The sequence below is a fragment of the Podarcis cretensis genome (genome assembly GCF_951804945.1).
Source record: "Podarcis cretensis genome assembly, chromosome: 2".
Lineage (NCBI taxonomy): Eukaryota > Metazoa > Chordata > Lepidosauria > Squamata > Lacertidae > Podarcis > Podarcis cretensis.
The window spans coordinates 86,947,859-86,967,030 of NC_137171.1; the positions used below are offsets into that span (position 1 = coordinate 86,947,859).

General features: G+C 43.3%; 1 protein-coding gene and 1 long non-coding RNA gene across 5 annotated transcripts in view; one reads left to right on the forward strand and one right to left on the reverse strand.

Moving 5' to 3' along the window:
* Positions 1 to 19,172, forward strand: part of PLXNA1 (plexin A1) — a 313,030-nt gene that overhangs the window by 12,413 nt on the left and 281,445 nt on the right. The window lies entirely within an intron of this gene.
* Positions 12,140 to 13,524, reverse strand: LOC307210187. The gene is made up of 3 exons (XR_013835910.1): positions 13,419 to 13,524; positions 13,199 to 13,294; positions 12,140 to 12,708 (listed from the first exon to the last, which is right to left on the reverse strand). It is a non-coding gene; the product is annotated as an uncharacterized lncRNA (long non-coding RNA).

The window sequence follows — 19,172 nt, forward strand, 5'->3', positions numbered from 1 at the left end:
AGGGAGTGATCGCCTTAGCAGGAAGTTGAATCCTTCCCAAAGCAATAGGAGGATTTCTGCCGAGGTCACTTTCATTTTCAAAGAATGTTGGCTTAGTGTTACATGTGTGAACCAGAAATGCTGATTTAAAACAAATGATGGTTGGTTGCTAAGCAAGCCAACTTCAAACCACGGGTTTGGCATTACATACTAGGACCCACCCTCTGTTTTCTCCTTAACTCCACTTACTTCCAACACTGCCGCAGGACTGGGAAATACCTGCAGCAAGGCAGTGCAATGAGATGAGAGGGGAGGGAAAAGTTTATCTTATTACGCGTCTGCCTGCATTACACTACCTTGCAGGCAGACGCATGAACAAAGAAATGTGACTGCATCTGTCATATCTGGCTGGTCCCACAACACATACTTACATTTCCAAGGGAGCAGTCCCCTTGACAATAAAGGGATGGCTCTAGGATTGTCAGGGGATTAAAATGTGTTACTTGATTAGCTCTGGTTTTAAGTCAATTGCATGTAGAAACATTTGCATATTGCAGAATCTTGGTGAAGGTGCCTTTGGGAGGACCGTGGAGTAAACTGTTAGCTCATTTAAAATTGAATAAATGGATGCCACCTCTAATCTTTTGTAGAATAAGCCGGGGGAGAGGGAATGTAACAGACATAAAAACGGCTTTTAAAGAAGTTCAAGTTCCATCAGTGGTGTTTAAGATCAAGATTTAAAGGAGCATTGAAGTTTATTTCTGTTGAACATTGACAGCTTCAATTATTCCTGGCTTTTGTGGTTGGAGGGAATGGTGCATATCCAGCTTAGGATACGAGGAAAGAAACAATCCTTGAGCTACTTACCTGCAGTCATATTTCTATTAGGAGGGAGAAGATGATGCATGTTTGTATTGTTCAGAAGGTCCTTTAAGAGACCTGAGTCCCAAGATCTTTACTTGTTGTCCATCAAGCAAAGCTCCACTGATTAACTGAAGGAAGGAGAGAGAAATGTTAATCTGTCTATGCAGTGCTTTTTTTCTAAAATAAATGTTTAGGGGGTACTCTCATTTTCCTACTCATATTGAAATACTGCCCCTCAATGAGGCCAAACTTAGATTCACAAAATGTTTAGGGGTATGTGTCCCCCTGTGTCCCCCCCTGAAAAAGCACTGTGTTTATGAAGCTTTACTCAAGGGGGTGAGCAAACTTACTGCCCCTAGGATCGAATGTAATGATCAATGGGTTGGGGACTGCATGCAAGGGGGGGGGGACAACTGGATAGCGATGTGGTGGGTTGGGCTTTTCCCTCCATCTCCCCCAAGCCCCTAGTGTCCTCCCCAAGAAACACATGATCAGGTACAGTCATACCTTGGTTTTCAAATAGCTTAGTTCTTGAACGTTTTGGCTCCCGAACGCTGCAAACCCGCAAGTGACTGTTCTGGTTTGCGAACTATTTTTGGAAGCCAAACATCTGATGCAGCTTACATAGTTTCCACTTGGCTGCAGGAGTTCCCAAACATTTTGGAAGTCGAACAGACTTGCGGAACGGATTCCGTTCAACCTCCAAGGTACGACTGTATTCACAAAGCTGCCTCACTGCCCCCATCAACACGTACCCAACGTTCCCTCCATCTCTCCACATAGAGGCCAGATCTTACTTCTGAGTAAGGTTGCATAGGATTTCAGCTTACGTGTATTAGATTATTAAATGTATAATGTCAAGATGTTATAGTGAAAAGGATGAGAGACACTTTGTCTAGGAATAGCTCTCCCTGTGAAATCCTCTTGAGTTACTATGGTACATTTTTCACTCCTCTGCATGTCATTCCCCCTACCTTAGTCATTTTCATTCCTAGAAGTGCAGGCATATAAACAAGACTTTTTGCTTTGAGCGCTTTAGGCTCTGATCCTCAAAGCACTGCTGGGAGCTCCATTGACTTGACCTGTTCTTCGGTGACGTTGTTTCCATCCCTGATGTTTCAAAAATGGGGTTGCCACCTCCGATGGGAGAACAAGCAAGACGTTCTCTCAGAAAGCCAAAAACCTGTTTTTCAGGCCAGTGCCTCCAGCAAAACTGAGGGGAGAAAAGAGGCAGTGAAACATGTCAGGGATTGGTGGAATTTTTTCCAAAATAGGAAGTGTTAAATTTTGTGTGCATGTTAGTATTTTAAACTTCTCTTGCGCAAGCCACAGAGCTGTCTGCTTTTGGCAATGAGGCCCTTGGCTGAGCCCAGACTGATATAATGTGGTACAATCCTGGCCCCAGGATGCTTTCCCCACACTTTATTGATTGAAGGACGTGATAACTTGTGGCTTCCTTTCAGTTTGTGGAAATATGTGAGCATTCAAAAATACATGGTTCGTAATTGTACAGTGTATATATTTTTAATTGCATACCAGCTCCCACTTGTCACTGGTAAAGGCGGCTTTGAAAAACATGACAAAGTTTAAGACAGTCAAGAGGCTGTTGGGAAAACTGAGGAAACAAATAAGTGTTGTGGCCTGCAGAAAATTGGTGCCAGAGTCTCATGAAGCAGACGTCCCATAAGCTCACTGTCCACAGTGCCTCCTTGTTCAGGGGATCATAGTGTGCTGTGACTGGGCCACACAGTCCAGTGGAATCCAGTGATTGGGTTACAGCCACCTTTGTTAATGAGAACAGATCAATGGTTTGTAGGGCAAACGTTTAGCTGCATGACCACCACCAGTATTGCTGTGGTGTTTTCTGTGGCTGTCGTAATGTGTGGATGACATCCTCCTATGATTCTGCAGGTGTATTTAAAGATGCATGTTTACACGCATATGCTGTCCCATTTTCATATGCTTGCTGTGGAAAACAGTGTGCGTTGTTTTTATTAACACACCCTTCACCCTAAGGATCCGGGGGCAGGTCACAGCAATTAAAACACAACGTTAAAAACAGTTAAAAACAACTTGCAACACAAAAATAAGGTGGGTCCTAAAAACACTCAACTCAAGTGTCAAAAGCTGGGATAAAGAGGTGTGTCTTTAGTATTTGCCAAAAGCCACGTAATCAAGATGTTGCAAATATGCTTGGAGCTACGTTAAGAAGCATCCCCACTTTAAATGCAATCCATGTTTTGTGTTTAAGGAGCCAAGTCCTGTCATTTAGGCTGCCTTGATATTATGTGACTACGTGTGGCCTGTAGCAGTTATGAACATTTCAATAAATATGTTATGTGGTGATGCAACGTGAAATGGGCTGAATTTACACCTTAATGATCTTTGCTTGATTCAGCTTCTGTGCTTATTTTAAGTCACATTAAAAGTAGCTTCTAGGGCTTAGAGAATGCATTGGCCATCTCTTCTTTAGCTCTGCCTTCCAGGAGTGGGATTCAGCTTCCCTAATTCTTATTGCCAGAGATTGCAGTGGCCGTTGTTGAATTGATGCCACTTGCTTTGGTCTCCCTTGTGATAAGGATAATATAATCCAAAAGCCTGGGGAGCAATCAGACCGCCTTTTAAAAAACTTTTGATTGCTGCATGGAAATTAAAATTGTCCATTAGCAAGGGAAGGTTATCGCTCTTTCCACCAGTTCTCTGGTTCCCCCCAGAGTGGTAGGGGGTTAATTTTGTGTGTGGAGGAGACCAAGAAGTGAAGGTTAGGGGCTGTGTAGAAATTCTAAGGCAGTTAATGGCAGGTTGCACAAAAGCAGGCAGGAGTGTGTGTGTGTGTGTGTGTGTGTGTGTGTGTGTGTGTGTGTGTAGAGCAGGTATGGGGAACCTGTTGCCCTCTGGATGCTGTTGCACTACAACTCCCATTAGCCTCAGCCAGCATGGCCCATGATTAGGGATGGTGGGAATTGCAGTTCACCAATATCTGAAGGGCTACTGGTTGCCCATCCCTGGTGCAGAGGATCTAGTTTCAAGTGGGGACTTGGGGGGACATTTGAGAGTTGCATCATAATTCATGAAATTCATTGCTGCAAGTTGTATAGGGGATGGCACTGACTTTAAATGGTTTTTCTAATATGATGGTTACACGCTATGGTATACTAGAATGGTTTTTCTAGTATGATGGTTCCACGCTACCTCCAGGGCCAGAGGCAGCATGCCAGTGAATACTAGTTGCAGGGAGCAAAAAAAGCAGGAGAGGGCTGTCACTTTTGAGCCCTGATGGTGAGCTTCCTTCCCAGTGACAATTTTTTGGGCATAGCTATAAACAAGATGATGGACTTAATAGACCTTTGGCCTGATCTGGCAGAACTCTTCTTACATTCTGATCATAGAGATAACAGTATCTTTTAATCGGAACTGATTTGTGAACCATAAATGTTCACCCTGTTTTAAAGCACCTTGAGTTTCATGAGATCTTGGGAGGGCTGCTTGTGGTCTTCCTTTAAGAACACGGATGTATTGGGTCCATTTCTCCCATGGCCTTTGCATTCCCATGGAAGCCAGTCCGTATACATGGCATTTGCTGGGCTTCACTTGGATTCCTGTGTGCATGTCTGCTTTCATTGGCTACTCTTGGCCCTTTGGTGCCTGAGCGAAAAAGAGGCCTGTGTCACACTCTTGAAAAATAGTTTCCCTTCCCTTTGTTTTGTTTCTGTTGGAAGACTTTCAGACATTTTTTTCCCTCCCTCCCTCCCCCCTCCTTTTCTGCGGTTCAGCGAGACTCCGGTTATCTCACTGCTTCCAGCTTTCCCAGGCTAGCTCCTCCTTAGGCAATTAAAAACTTTTGCTACATTGTGGGGCTTGGAACTTTGAAGTGAAAAGTGGATCCAAGCTCTCTTGAAATTTGGCCCTTCCTTCACTGCAGGCAGAAGCGTCTCGCACGTTGGCAAATCTGGAACAGGCTTCCAGCCAGAACAGAACAGAACAGGGTGGAAAGCTAGGGAGAGGAACCAGGCAGAGCGAAGTGCTTTATGCAGGGGCCAGGTAATAACTGAGGAGAAGAGGAAAAGCTTATCTCAGACTGAGACAGAGTTATTTTACTGGAACTTAAAATATGCCTTTCTGCAAAATGCAGCAGCAGTTTGTTCTCTGAAATGTTTAGAACAGAGCTGAAAAGAACCGAACTGGTTGTCTTGTGATGCAGCTGTACTACCAGGTTTGAGGGGACCCTGGAGAAGATGCCCTCCTAGTAACCTTCCCCCCCCCATACTATCATGGTTGTTTCCTTACCCTTCCATGGCACTGTCATGGCTACTCTGCATTTGCCTCCAACTTTCTCATATTCTACGGAAGGGCAGCTCCAAGGCAACCCTGCCTCCCATATCCATCCACCTCAACTCACCCTCATGGTCCTTACCTGGAGACCAGGCTGATGTGGTGAGTAGCCCATCTTGCTTGGAGGAACTGTAGCAGTCGCTCACTGCTGGAGATGAGGGGGAAAGAAGGGAGAGATGTCTCCATCTCAATGTAACTTGGGCATGGCCTTGCTTGGCGTTGGGCTACAGGTGGACTGAGAAGTATACAACCAAAATGGAGCCCCCTCCATTTGAATCATTTCTCATGAGTTAGAGTGGCAGCGAACTCAGCCAGTTGGGCACCATCTTTTGGGGAATGGGGTCAATGAAGGCGATGTTGCTGTTCCAAAGTCTTAAAAAAAGATAAAGATAAAAACGATTAATGGCTGTGCCTCTTCACTTATTACTACTACTATTATTATCATCATCATCATTATTATTACTATCACCATCATCATCAATTAAATTGCTACACACCTGGTATACAGCAATTTTGGTATGCTTCGAATCGGTAAGTGCACTTAACTAGAAGCAAACTTCATTGGGATCAGTGTAATGTGTCATGTAAAAACAAAACCTGGATATTGCAGCTGTTTCTATGCAGATTTTTGACCATGCATGGCAGGTTCAAACCTATACGTCTCTTGACTTTCTTAAACATCCCATTCTTTTTCTGACCTTTCCAAACCAAGGCTGACAGTGGAGAAGAACTGCTAATGAGAGCAGTTCAGAATGGCTTGGGCCTTTGGGATATTGACTCCTCTAGCAGGGTTGTTATGGTAGGGACTGGTGAATGCTGCGGAGGCAAGCTGGGAAATGGGAGCAGAACCAGCTGGGCTGTAGCTGATCCCCTTCCTGTGCCCAGCTGTCTGGTGGTTATCTATAAAGGAGGGCAAGCAACTGATATTTGGAAGGGGAACACAGTTGTAATAAATACACTTTTTTCACTTGGGAATTGCCTGTATTTCATTTATTACTGTATTTATAGCCAGCATTTCCTCCATGATGGAGCTGAAGATGGTGGTGTTGACAGGGTTCTTAGGTTGTCTCCCATCTGTGCTGTGACCAGATCTAAACCTGCTTAACTTCAGCAAGATGGTTGCATCATGTGCCTTGCCTTCAGGCCATGCCCCTATTGACTGTAGTTGACGTCTTCCTGCTTATATATGTAGTGCTGCTGGTAGCTCTTTTTTTTGCCCAGCTCAGTGATGTCAAGTCCCTTGTTTTACAATTTTTCCACATCTGCTAATTGCTAAATGGTATATTTGATGGCTGAGATGGTTTTTGAGTGCTTAGAAACCCCCAATCCCTCCCCCCCCCCTGATAGAACCCATGGTAACAATAAACCTGGATTTTGTTAGGAAAAAGCAACTGCAATATAAACAGCGTCTCTGAAATGCTAGCTAGAAACGTATACAGGCTTATAAAATACCAACACTCCATGGAGATGATGAATAAATATTCCTCAGGATGGTCGAGTTTTTGTTTTTTGTTTTGGTTGGGTAACTGCAGTGATTTTACTGAGATGGGAGTGATGGAAGGTCTAAAATATGTCCGTTTGTTGATCTGGGGTGGTGCAAGGCACTCAAAACCCTCACAGGGCCAAAAGAAATAATAGGCTAAGTTGCTTGAGCACAAAGAATGAGCCAGAGCATTCCTAAGACTGCCTCTCTCCCCCTCCCCCTCCCCCTCCGCACTTTTTCCTTGTTCGCATCAAGAGCGACAGCCTGCAGGCGCTAGAAGAGGTTAATATCACAACTAGTTGAAATTCCATTGCCTGTGAGCTTGAACGGAATGGCAGGGCCCTGTTCAGATTCCCAGCCTCCGCCATGCTGTGGGGATCTGACTTCTCCAGGGACAGCTTTGTGTTGTGGTGCTTCCTGAGATTTTCTTGTTCCTTCACGATCTGATTCCAGACCCTGGAACTGTGCCAGATTATGCATCAGTCAAGCATGCCTCTGAAAAAAGAAAGAATGAAAGTGTGCAGGCACAGTTTGCCTCCCAGATCCCAAACCTTCAGTTCAAAGATGTAGATATTGTTCTCCTGAAGGCCATTCTTCCTCTGAAGCAGGTGGCTTACAAGAGGTTTTCCCATTTGAACCATGCCACATGTAACCATTAATCGCTTGCCTTTAAAAGATGGGGAACAGCGATTTTCACCAAGGTCACCCATTTTTACCCCTTGTGCTGGTGGTATAAAACTGGCAGGAGGATTCCTCTAGCACAGCCTGCTGTGATATCTCTGCTGGTGTGTAAATTCGCTATGAGGGCAGGATTGTGAACTCATCATTTTGCATTCTTTCGTGAGGGTTTTTGGTTGCAGTCCTATTCCGTCTGATAAGCATACCAAGGATGGACTCACATAAAATACCATTATACCATTTCATTTAATATTTAGTTATATTAAGATGATATTTGCACAGTTAAGGGGAATCTTGAGATGTAAGTAAGAAGTGCCCTTGAATAACTTATGTGAGGAAGCGTGCCCCAGATAAGCAGGGCCTCTTTCACTGCTTATTTCTCTCAGTTATTTCAAAATGCTATACCCTGCTTTGTCTTTATAAAGGCAGCTAACATGTAAGAAAAAACATGGACAAAATGCCGGCATTTTAAATGAAGCAAATAAACAAGGCCAACACAAAAAAATGCCGGCATTTTAAATGAAGCAAATAAACAAGGCCAAGACTGCAACACTCCTGTGTGTATATAGGCATGTACTGAATCCATAAACCTAGGCAGAGTTGCTTCACAACTAGCACAGTGACCTGGTAGACTAGTAAACAAGACGGTGTGGTTTGCATATGTATGCGTATGTATGCTTCAGTGGAAGACCCTGGCATTTCCTGCAGAGGCCAGCTAGGCAAAGAGGGGAGGTCATTTTGGAATAACAGCTGAATTAATAACGTAGGTAACCTCTTAGTGTACCTTAGTATAGAAAGAGAACCCCTCTGCTTCTAATCAGTGGAGGCACTGTTTTCAATTCTTTAAGCATGACCGGTGATGGTGATGCTTGCTAGCTGTTGTTCTGCCTTCCAGCCATCCTCCCTCCCTGCCCCCATTTTCTTTGTTGCATGTTTGAAGGAACTGGAAATGACAGGAAGATGGTGATTGCTTCTGACAGATGTTTGGGGTATGATTTGTGTCACAAGGTGCCCAACGCTTGCCCTTGTTCTCCTGTCAGACTTCAGCAAAGCAAAGTCCTGTTGAAGGAAGGACCGGAGGATGGGGTGGGGAGGAATGCTGGCTCTGCCCTAGTTTGGAGACCGTACCCTGCTGCTAGAGAGGTTATAGCAGCCCAGCTGTTTGGCAAAAGGTCAAGGCTGAAGATGCTCGCAAAGGAGCCGGAGTGGAGGGTACATTCAGAGAGCAGGCTTGCTGTATGCCGTGCAGATTGCAGTGCCAAAAACTTCTTCCTGCACCACAGCTGCCTGTTTTTCATCTGCCGTCTTCCCAAGGGGCATTCAGGCAAGCTGCCTCTATAGATCGGCTGTGTGTGTATACATAGGTACAGCATGTCTTGGCAAGCATGCCCGATGCCTCATGAGATACAATCTCTTAGGGCATAGCCTGTACTGTATCTTAATGATTCCTTGCATTCTGTAGTCAGTTTTTGCCATTGCAGCTGAAATTTACTTAAGTATAATATAAAGCAGATTACTTATATCGTAGGACAACAAAGTATAAGGCATGAAGACAAAGCATCCCACCAAACCTAGTATCGGCTCTGAAATAAAATCTATAGTACATACCCTGTAAGTCTTTTAAGCCACAGGAAAATGATGATTCTTAAAATGACCAATGGCAGGAGCTTCTGCATGAATTGCCTAATACTAGATGCTTCATATCTGTAATCTATACATATTTGCAAGATAGGCAAATGCAACCATTGCTTTAATTATCAGTTCATTCTTACTGGCCCAATAAAAATGTCACTTTCCCATGATATAAAACTACCCCTTGCTTAAAATGCTCTGCTATAAATATTCTGCAGTCTGTTGATGGCAGTGGTTGGAGGAGGAGCAAAGGAATATGGAAAGCAGGGGTCTATGTATGTGTTTGGCGGCAGAGGGAAATCAGGAGATCTGTGTTTATTTGGCTAGCACCCATTCATATTCAGACACCTTGGGAGACATATAGGATGGATACCTAATCCATAACCAAAATTCCCCATTATCTCAGTGATTTCTTATTCCTAGTTGTTTAACAGCAGCAACAGTGGTGGGTGGTGGTGGGAATCACTAGGAGTTGTTTTTTCTGTGCAGTGACTGTGAGTTGCATTCACAAATTCCTGGACTCATACTTTGTTTACCAAAGCCTGTATCTTTTGCTTCTGCTTGATGGATCTTAGGATTTCAGTAGAAAACAAAATAGATCCTGCAGGCCTTCAAGTCTTCTCACCTCCCAATTTTGAAGACAGCAAGGGAGATCAAGTGGCCGGATGTCATGTGCCTATTAAGTCCCATTATTTGTATGGCTTTTTCTCAATCTCATTTTTGTCTAGGTAGAATTATTCAAGTTTCCTGGATGCCATATACTTTTCCTTTAAAAAACTAGAATTGGCAGTCTTGGTGTGTGAGTGCATATTTTTCAGTGCTGTGAGGGTTGAAACAGTCTAGTGGCTAGAGGTTTGGGTTTGGCTGTGGGAAACTTGGGATCAAATCCTTCTCTTGGCTAGAGACTGTAATGATGGACCTTAAAGCAAGCCAAAATTTCTTATCCTAACTCCAGTAACTCCAAGGGTTGTTGTGAGGTAAAAGTGCTTCTCAGCTCCATAGAAGAAAGGTGGAATACAAACGTAGCTAATAAAAATATAGTCAGCATAAAGTGTTGGAAGGAAATAGTATACAGTATACGTATGTGCATGTACTTTGTAGGAAAATTCTCTGGTACGGGATACCAGCAAATCTTGCTTTGTCATTGGCTGCACTTTTTTTACACACCTCATTGCTTTTTGCTAAAATTGCCAACCCTTTTATTGCAGAAGTACTATATACCAGGAGTATCTAGAACAGGGGTAGGCAACCTAAGGCCCGGGGGCCGGATGCGGCCCAATCGCTTTCTCAATCCAGCCTGCAGACGGTCTGGGAATCTGTGTGTTTTTACATGAGTAGAATGTGTCCTTTTATTTAAAATGCATTTCTGGGTTATTTGTGAGGCCCACCTGGTGTTTTTACATGAGTGGAACGTGTGCTTTTATTTAAAATGCATCTCTGGGTTATTTGTGGGGCATAGGAATTTGTTCATTCCCCCCTCCCCCCCAAAAAAAAAATATAGTCCAGCCCACCACAAGGTCTGAAGGGCAGTGGACCGGCCCACAGCTGAAAAAGGTTCTGACCCCTGATCTAGAAGGACTTGTGTGGCTGTCCAGCTATACTACTTCTGCTGTACCTTGTCTGCTAATGTGGTGTTTAGAAAGAACATCTTGGGAATAAGTGGATTTTAGGAAGCCACAAACTACTTATACAATTGAGGGCAGATCTAGCCAGCTTCTTGATTCACTGGGTCTGCTCTGCTCTCCAGACAACAATTTGGTAGGGTTGCCATATCTTGAAAAGAAAAAAAGAGGAGAGCCTGAGCCGCTGCCAGCCTGAGCTGGGCGGATGTGCGGAGCTGCCACGACCATGCCTGCGCACCTCTTTACCAGCTCGGGCTGGCAGAGGCCGTGGCATGCAGAGCCACCCGCGCTGCCCAAGCCCAAGCTGCCCCAGCCAAAAAACCCACCAAAAATAAATAAAGCCCCCCAAATCCTGAATATTTCCTTTAAAATGTAAATGTTGCCCCCCTGCAAATGAGGACATGTCCGGGATTTCCCAGATGTATTGCAACCCTAGATTTGGGGTTTTGAAGAGTATTTTTTGCTGTGTGACTCAACCCTTTGGTGCAGTCTGTCTCCTTGCTACATAATAATACTAAGGGCATCACAGTTATGTGGTAAAGCATATTCTGTACTGATACTGACATTTATATGAAAAATCCCAAACAGACAAGTAACATTATACCACGAAATAGCTCCTATTTTATTTTCTTGTTACAAGTGAAATTGTGGAAATATTGGGCCTGATGATCTCTGCATTAGGATATAAAGGCTGGAAGAAGGTGAAGAGTTCAAGTATATTATGTGCACAAAAATCAACTTTAATTATTCACATTTTTTAAAAAGGGGTTTCTGTCTTGGTTGGAAGCGTGAGGCTGTTCACCCGCACTGGACTTGCAAGACATTGATTATTTATCATAAGTTAAAAATGCACGTGGGGGCAGTTACTTCCCGTAGGAGGCATCCCCAAACTATTTAATACTGGGAATGGGAACCTGTTGTGCTCCAGATCTTGTTGAACAACAACACTCATCATCGCTGAACGTTGACTCTGCTGACTGATGGAAATTAGAGAGCCAAATGTTCCCCGCCCCTGTGGCTCGCAACATCAAGTACAGAAACAATTTGGCGTTCAGCATTCTGCTACTGTATTTAAGCTGTTCATGAGGATAATAAACTTCTGCCTGGTGAAGGGCAAGGCCTTTTTGGTGAAGCTGCAAGTGGGCTGAGATCGGTGCTGAGTCGCCTGAATCGGGTGAGAGAACTGAGGCTTGTTACTGAAGATTTCCAACTGAACATTTGTGTATAGAGGGAATAGTAGATACAACCTATAATATTAGAAAGAATAGTCTAGGAGCGGGGACATTTGTTAGGTTACTGAAGCCTCTCTTTGTGATAGAGTGGGGTGAGGGACTTCTGCTTTTTTATTGGATCACCTTCCCTTCTCATGCTTTTTTTGTTCCTCCTCGCTGAGCATGGAAAGGGACACTGCAGAGTTGCCTGTCCAGTCCCTCTTTCCGCCACCCCTTCCCCCAGCTCTGGCCTACGGAAACTCTGCAAGAGGCTTCGGGAATTAGGTAGGGAACACTAAAGTGGAGGCAAAGTGGAGGAGAGGCTCTCTGCTGATCGCGTGACTAAAAGGTGAGAGGGTGAGTTCCTCTGGGAAGCTCTCGAAACTGCGGAATGTGTGGTTTTTTTACGCAGAGGGAAAAGATTTCAGTTCAGACCGAAACTGCAAGGAATTCTCTTGTCCAAACAGAATAGCTGTCAGTAGGAAAGTTCTTCTCAAACACCCTGGCTTTGTTCTCCACACACACACACACACACACACACACACACAGCTTTCTAACATGCCTCATATATTTCTTAACTTGTCTGTCAGAAGGAACTCTGGCAGATTGTTTATTTATTAAGACTTTTTGTAGTAGGAAGATGAGCATCCTGAAGACTCTCTCTCAGGGCTTGTTAACCAATAACTATATAGCTTGCCAATCAAATAAATAATAAAGATTTCAGAGGACCTCATAGTCAGTGGCTTGGCAGCTAATGAGACTGTGAGTTACAGTCCTTCTGTTGTCCTTGGATGAATTTATGTTGAGGGTAGAAACTGCACACTTATCTTTTTCCCTTTTACTGAGGCATGCTGCTGCCACTGGTGTAGCTGACTCATCTTACCAGATCAGTGATATTACTACTGGTCTGCCAATGAAAATAATTGATTAGTTATAATAATTAGCAGGTGCATATGCCCATATTACACTGATGTTGTTTGACTGTATGACCAAAGAAGTCCTAAATACTTTCATGCTTAATAGATGAGCAGAGGGCCAGAGACTCTCCAGCTAGTCCGCCTTCTCTTGCACATTTGTCCTGGGCTTAACCAGGGTGATGTTGACACTAACTTAAATCATAATTAATATTAAGCAAAGTTTGCTTTTAACCAGAATTTGAAATCTCGTTTAGTTGCCATAATGCACAAGAGTCTCAGGGAACCATCTGGTGAGGAAGAAAGCCTTTGGGTACTAGTTAATTTACTGCCATGTTATTAACAGAACCCTTATTTAAAGAGGCCTCTGGTCCTAATTTGAGGTGGTGTGCTATAAGTGTTGGTTGTTTTCTGCCCATTTCCTTCTCTCTCTCTCTCTCTCTCTCTCTCTCTCTCTGCCTGTGTGTGTTTATGTATGATTACCTGTGCTGTCTTCATTCAATATCTGTTCTCTTTTCAGTCTGGAGAGTCATTCCTTTCCTGCTGCCTCTTGTTAATCTAATGGGCCTCATTGTTTCTCTGATAATGTAGAAGATTAGGATACTTTACTGCATGCCCTTTTAAAATGCTGCAGAATGACTTGTCTTTCAACTCAAACAGTTTGTCTTTCCAAACCCTCCTCTCAAAACCTGTTGTTCATTACCTGGACTATAAAACTTTGCTTGTACTGGTGCTGCATTGTTTGATAAGCAGAAGCCCAAGGCCTCCATAAATCCAGCCATCTGACACCTCTGTTCCTGTTATCATTAGACCACAGGTGCTGTCGGTGGAGATGAGACTACAGGTTCCAGCATGCAATGCCATAGTAATAAGTCACGATGGAGCACTGTATCCTAGTGTCCTTATATACTAAATTCTATATCAAGGTGGCATGTGAAGTGTTCATGAGCTGTGCCCTGTGGAATAACCACCATTGTGCATCTTAGCAGGTGGTATAACCCTAGTCCATGCCTTGTTTCTTCTACTTCCTTCTTGCTGTTTCTAGGTCCCATTAATTAGGAGCAGGGGAAATGTGGCTGGACTACAATTCCCATCAGCCCCAACCAACATGACCAATAGTCAGGGATGATGGGAATTGTAGTCCAGCATCATCTAGAGTGCCACTGTTCCCCATCCCTGCATTCAGTGGAAATAGCAATCTAACTTATGATCATCACTTTGGGTGCTTCCAGACGGTGCTGTGCTTCTGAGACATCTATGGAACCACATTGTGTGGTTGTCATGTCTATTGTGAATAGAATGATATTGGTGGGAGCTAGTTCTTTGCTAGTTCTTTGAATTATGGTGCTGGAGGAGACTCTTGAGAGTCCCATGGACTGCAAGAAGATCAAACGTATCCATTCTTAAGGAAATCAGCCCTGAGTGCTCAGTGGAAGGACAGATCCTGAAGCTGAGGCTCCAATACTTTGGCCACCTCACGAGAAGAGAAAACTCCCTGGAAAAGACCCTGATGTTGGGAAAGATTGAGGGCACAAGGAGAAGGGGACGACAGAGGACGAGATGGTTGGATAGTGTTCTCGAAGCTACCAGCATGAGTTTGACTAAACTGCGGGAGGCAGTGGAAGACAGAAGTGCCTGGTGTGCTCTGGTCCATGGGGTCACGAAGAGTCGGACACGACTAAACGACTAAACAACAACAACAACAACAAGTTCTTTGCAACAACGAACAATGTCCTCCACTCTTTCTGTTGCAGTACAGTGGTACCTCGGGTTACATACGCTTCAGGTTACAGACGGTTCAGGTTACAGACTCCGCTAATCCAGAAATAGTATCTCGGGTTAAGAACTTTGCTTCAGGATGAGAACAGAAATCGTGCTCCGGCGGCGGCAGGAGGCCCCATTAGCTAAAGTGGTGCTTCAGATTACGAACAGTTTCAGGTTAAGAACGGACCTCCGGAACGAATTAAGTATTTAACCCGAGGTACCACTGTAGTAGAAGCAGAAGGTGTGGATGCAACCTAAGTTTCTTTCAGAACAGTACCTTAGTTGTAATTGGCACAAACACCCAGTGAATCACAGTCAATAAAAATAAATAACAACAACAACAACAACAACAACACATTTTATTTATACCCCTCCCTCCCTGGCAAGAGCTGGGCTCAGGGCAGCTAACACCAGTAAAATTACAGTAAAAACATAATAGAAAAAACCACCCAATTTAAAATACAGGTTAAATGCAATTTAAAATGCAGCCTCATTTTAAAAGTAGCCCATAGATCAAAACCATAAGGGGAGGGAAACATAAGGATCAGACTGAGTCTAAACCAAAGGCCATGTGCCCATTGTTTAGGTTTCTTTGGATCCTGGTTTGAGTCCATTCCCTGAAAATACTGATTCAGTTTGTTTCTGTCTGATAAGTCTGTAGATGGGCCATTTGGTTGACTGTGTTAATGAATTTACATGTAGGCAAGTATTTTCTAAATTGCTGGTTTCCCGAGTTAACATCACGAGCCAGACCCTCCCCTACAATTTAAGTGTGTTCTTAGACTTTTAGTTTTGGGGACTCATAAGTTGGGGACTCATAAGTTACTCACAATGTATATTTTGAGCTTTTATTTCCCTGCCATCTTGAAAAGACTTTTAAATTAATGCTGTCATGCATTTAGATGTCATTAGTATCTGTAATGAAAAAAACAAGTTATAGCAAGACTTGTGGTTAAATAAGCAGTGCCATAAGGAATATTATGTCTCTGGTAGATATCTGAAACAATCAGGCCTACTGTGACTTATCTTCACATGGAGCACAAGATAATAAAAACTTGTTGTGTTCCTGTTGAAAGTCTTGTTGTTAATGTGCTAGGTAGGCAAGTGTTGGAAGGTAGGTTGGACAGTATGAAATCACATGCTTGTAATGAGTGGAGTTAAAACTTAGACATGGGGTCAAGTTATTTTTACTAATTTTATTTAAAACAATAATATAAGAAAACCAAATATCTCTGAAATTGGGAGTGTCTTACAGGGCAGTCTGTCTGTATTTGACACCAGGCCAGCCTGTCAAGATACCTAGGAGTTTTCTGCATGACTTAATTTACACTAGAAAATCGGGACATTGAATTATTTTGTTCTTTTAAATGAGGAACACTGCTGTTTATATCAGAGGAATTATACTGCTTTGCTGATCTGAATTTTTAGTAGGTGTGTGGGTTTCTGAGTTACAAAGCACGTTGACTTAAATTGTTTATTGGTAATTGTGTCTCTCTCTCTCTCTCTCTTAGTGCCTACTTTTGCTTCTAGAAGACTAGGAGAAATGAGTAAAGCAGCTTTAGAGTTGCAGAGATGCTCAGAGATTAGGAAGCAGATGTGAAGCCCAAGGTTTCACTTATGGCTCATTTTCATAGCCTTTTTCTTCAGAGAGCTAGTGTGCTTCAATGTAGGCCTTGGAACCAGAAGGCTTTGAAATTACTTGCAGTTCAAACATATACTCATTAGTCATTTTGAACAGATCCTTCTCTCTACATCTTAACTCCCCATTTATCATATTGTAATGGCACTAGTGACCCGCATCACAAAATTGTTGTAAAGTTGGTTGGGATAGGTGTTATTAATAAGCATTTTGCACTCTAATGTACTATATTATTAATTAGTCGTTATGTACATATGTGACCTAAACATTGGTATCAGGAATAGCTAAGGTCATAGCATCATGTTCTTTTTCTTGCCTCTGTAATCAGAGTCCAGAAATGCTGCTCTCTGTCTCTGAAGTGATCACTCACCAGATTAAAAGTGACTTTCTGCATGCAGCGTGAAGATTTTTTTAATATTCAGAATATATGGTGGTGAGCTGGCTCCCTTCTATGCTTCATTGTGAAACTCTATGTGCAGAATTGTAAAGGAAGAGAGATCACACCCCTATGAAATCTTGTTTTTTATTATATCTTTGTTCAAAATAACACATGGCTTTTCTATTGACCCTTTAACCCCTTGATCTTCATGTGAAGAAAAGATGAAGCCTAAGAATGTGCAACTGCTTAAATCCACCCCCTTTTACATTTGCTTCTATTCCTCCTGCTGGGTTATTACCCTTGCCTTTGCCACACACATACCTACATTTACAATGTAATATCCTTGTGCTGTGTACACTGATGGTGGAATAATAATAATAATAATAATAATGATGATGATGATGATGATGTAGTGAATGTTAATTAAGCTGTTATCACCGTTGCAGAGATGGGACAGATAAATCATTGTACAGTGTTGATGGATTATTTAATTTCTATACCGCTTGATATATTTAAAATATATATCTAAGCAGTGTACAGAAAACAGAAGCAACAACAGACAACTTAAATGAAATATTACAAAAATACATCTAGAAATGTTACATTAATACAAATTTACTAATATATATGAATAAATACGAGTTCATTTTCCTTCTGACACACACCTTCCCTCTCAACCTCTGGGTTGTTGCCCAGAATCCAAACAAACGCTCAGCTCACCCACAAAAATCTCACAATGAGAAGAATTCTTGGATACAGCAGACATCACCCTAGTCTCTCATTCTAGACTTGCTGTTGATGGGCAGACATCAAAGTGGGTTCTACTTCCTCAGGCTGCCCACAGCTGTGTCCCATTCAGCTGCACTTTCCATACCTAGTTCCAGGTACAGCAGGTTTGTTGGGTTTCCCGGGGGTCCAGAGAATGGGAAAAGGGCTGCCTTCCACTCACAACCCTTTCTTCACTCTCTGTCCTTTCTTCTCCCTCCAGTTGGGACCTTCATGGAGAACTTTGTTAGGTTGTCCAACGATGATGTTCATACTTCATCGTTTTGGGGCTCTGTGTCCAGCAGTGTAACTGTAGACCTTCAAGTGTGGGGAATGTGTGGCCCTCAGAATGTCATTGGATTCCAGTTCTTATCAGCCCCATTCAGCATAGCCAATGCTCAGGGATGATAGGAGCTAGACCACAGGTTTCTGAACTCAGCTATAGACTTGTCTTGTAGGGCAAAGTGGAAAGAAAGCACAGAGAAAGCTCAGAGTTTAAAACCTGGTTGCTGTGGCATCTGAACATTGAAAATGTGTTTCTGAATCATAAATTGGAGCACATTTGAAAGAAAGGGAACAGAAAATACTTTTCAGACTAAATGGAAGGGTGAATCCCGCCCATTGTGATTTATCTATCAGTGGAAGCTCTGCTCAAGGACTTCTGCTTGCACAATGAGGCTTCCCTAATTCCTGCCAGTGTGCCCTCCCAAAGGCTCTCTGTGGGCCAAGAGAACCCCCAGAACAGTACATGGAAGGTGGAGGGGGGTCATTCCATTTGGTAAGCTGAAAAGGTTGCACTGACGTAACGATTGGAAGAATTGTTGGGGACCCCCCCCCCCAATTCTAAATCTATTACAGTCTTGCCAAGGTTTCGAATTGAAAATGTTTTGTAACTGATGGTGCCTCACTTTGCTAATTAAAATAGTTTTCAGAGATCTTACACTGATACCTCCCAATTGGTATTATCTGAGAAACCAGTACATTTGTTCATGCCACTGCAAATTTCATAGTATTGTTAATGAGTGCGAGCCAAATCTACGATTGCCAAATCCATAGCTAGATTTCAACTAGCCTTTGAAACCTGCTTCTAACTAGGGCTTCCAGTACTGGTTTAGTGCAGATATAATACAGGGAAAGGGAGGAGTTGAAGTGGGACAGGGGAGGAGGGTTGTGCAAGGTGGGGTGGGGTGGGGTGGGCTCCAGTCTGAGGGGCACTTCAGATCTCTTAACCATGGTCAAGAGACTGGAAAACATTACATCTGCACTGAACTATTCAGTGCTGCTTCAAAAATCACAAGACATCCTGATCTTTTTTTTGGCTTCTGTTGACTCTAAAGAGGGAGGAGCAGCCTTCTCCACCACCTTTACTAGAAAGTGATTGGGATGCAGGCAAGCGGCTTTACAATGAAAGGCTCTCTTGAAGTTTGTGTGCGTTGGCTGCAGCCAGCCAGGCAGAGGTTCCAGCCCAGTGTAGTTCACAGAGCAGCTGTGACCAGAGTTTGAAACAAGAAGGGTCTCTTGGCCACTTTTAAAGGTGGAGCTGTTAGCAAATTTCCTTTCCAGCTTGGGATAAAAGGGGGATGATTTGGATCTGTCGGCAATGCGGCTGTTAGGCCAGATTTCCAGCTGATGTCAAGTTTCCTGCTGCACATATGTGAGTCAAGCAAAGGTACATACCGACAAACATTCTCAAGGCAGCTGGCAGCCTTTAGTGCTTTGGGGGGTTTTTTTTGCATTGCTTTCCTCTGCCTCTGGACTTGCCACTGCGTCGCATTGTATTGTTGCTGTCTGAGTCATTGCAGAGGAGACCTCCCTCCTCCTCACTCCCCCTTAGGAACTTTGGCACTGTTTACTTTTTTTGTCCGGTTAGAATAATGGAATGTATTTTTAGGCCTCTTTGCCTTGCTCTC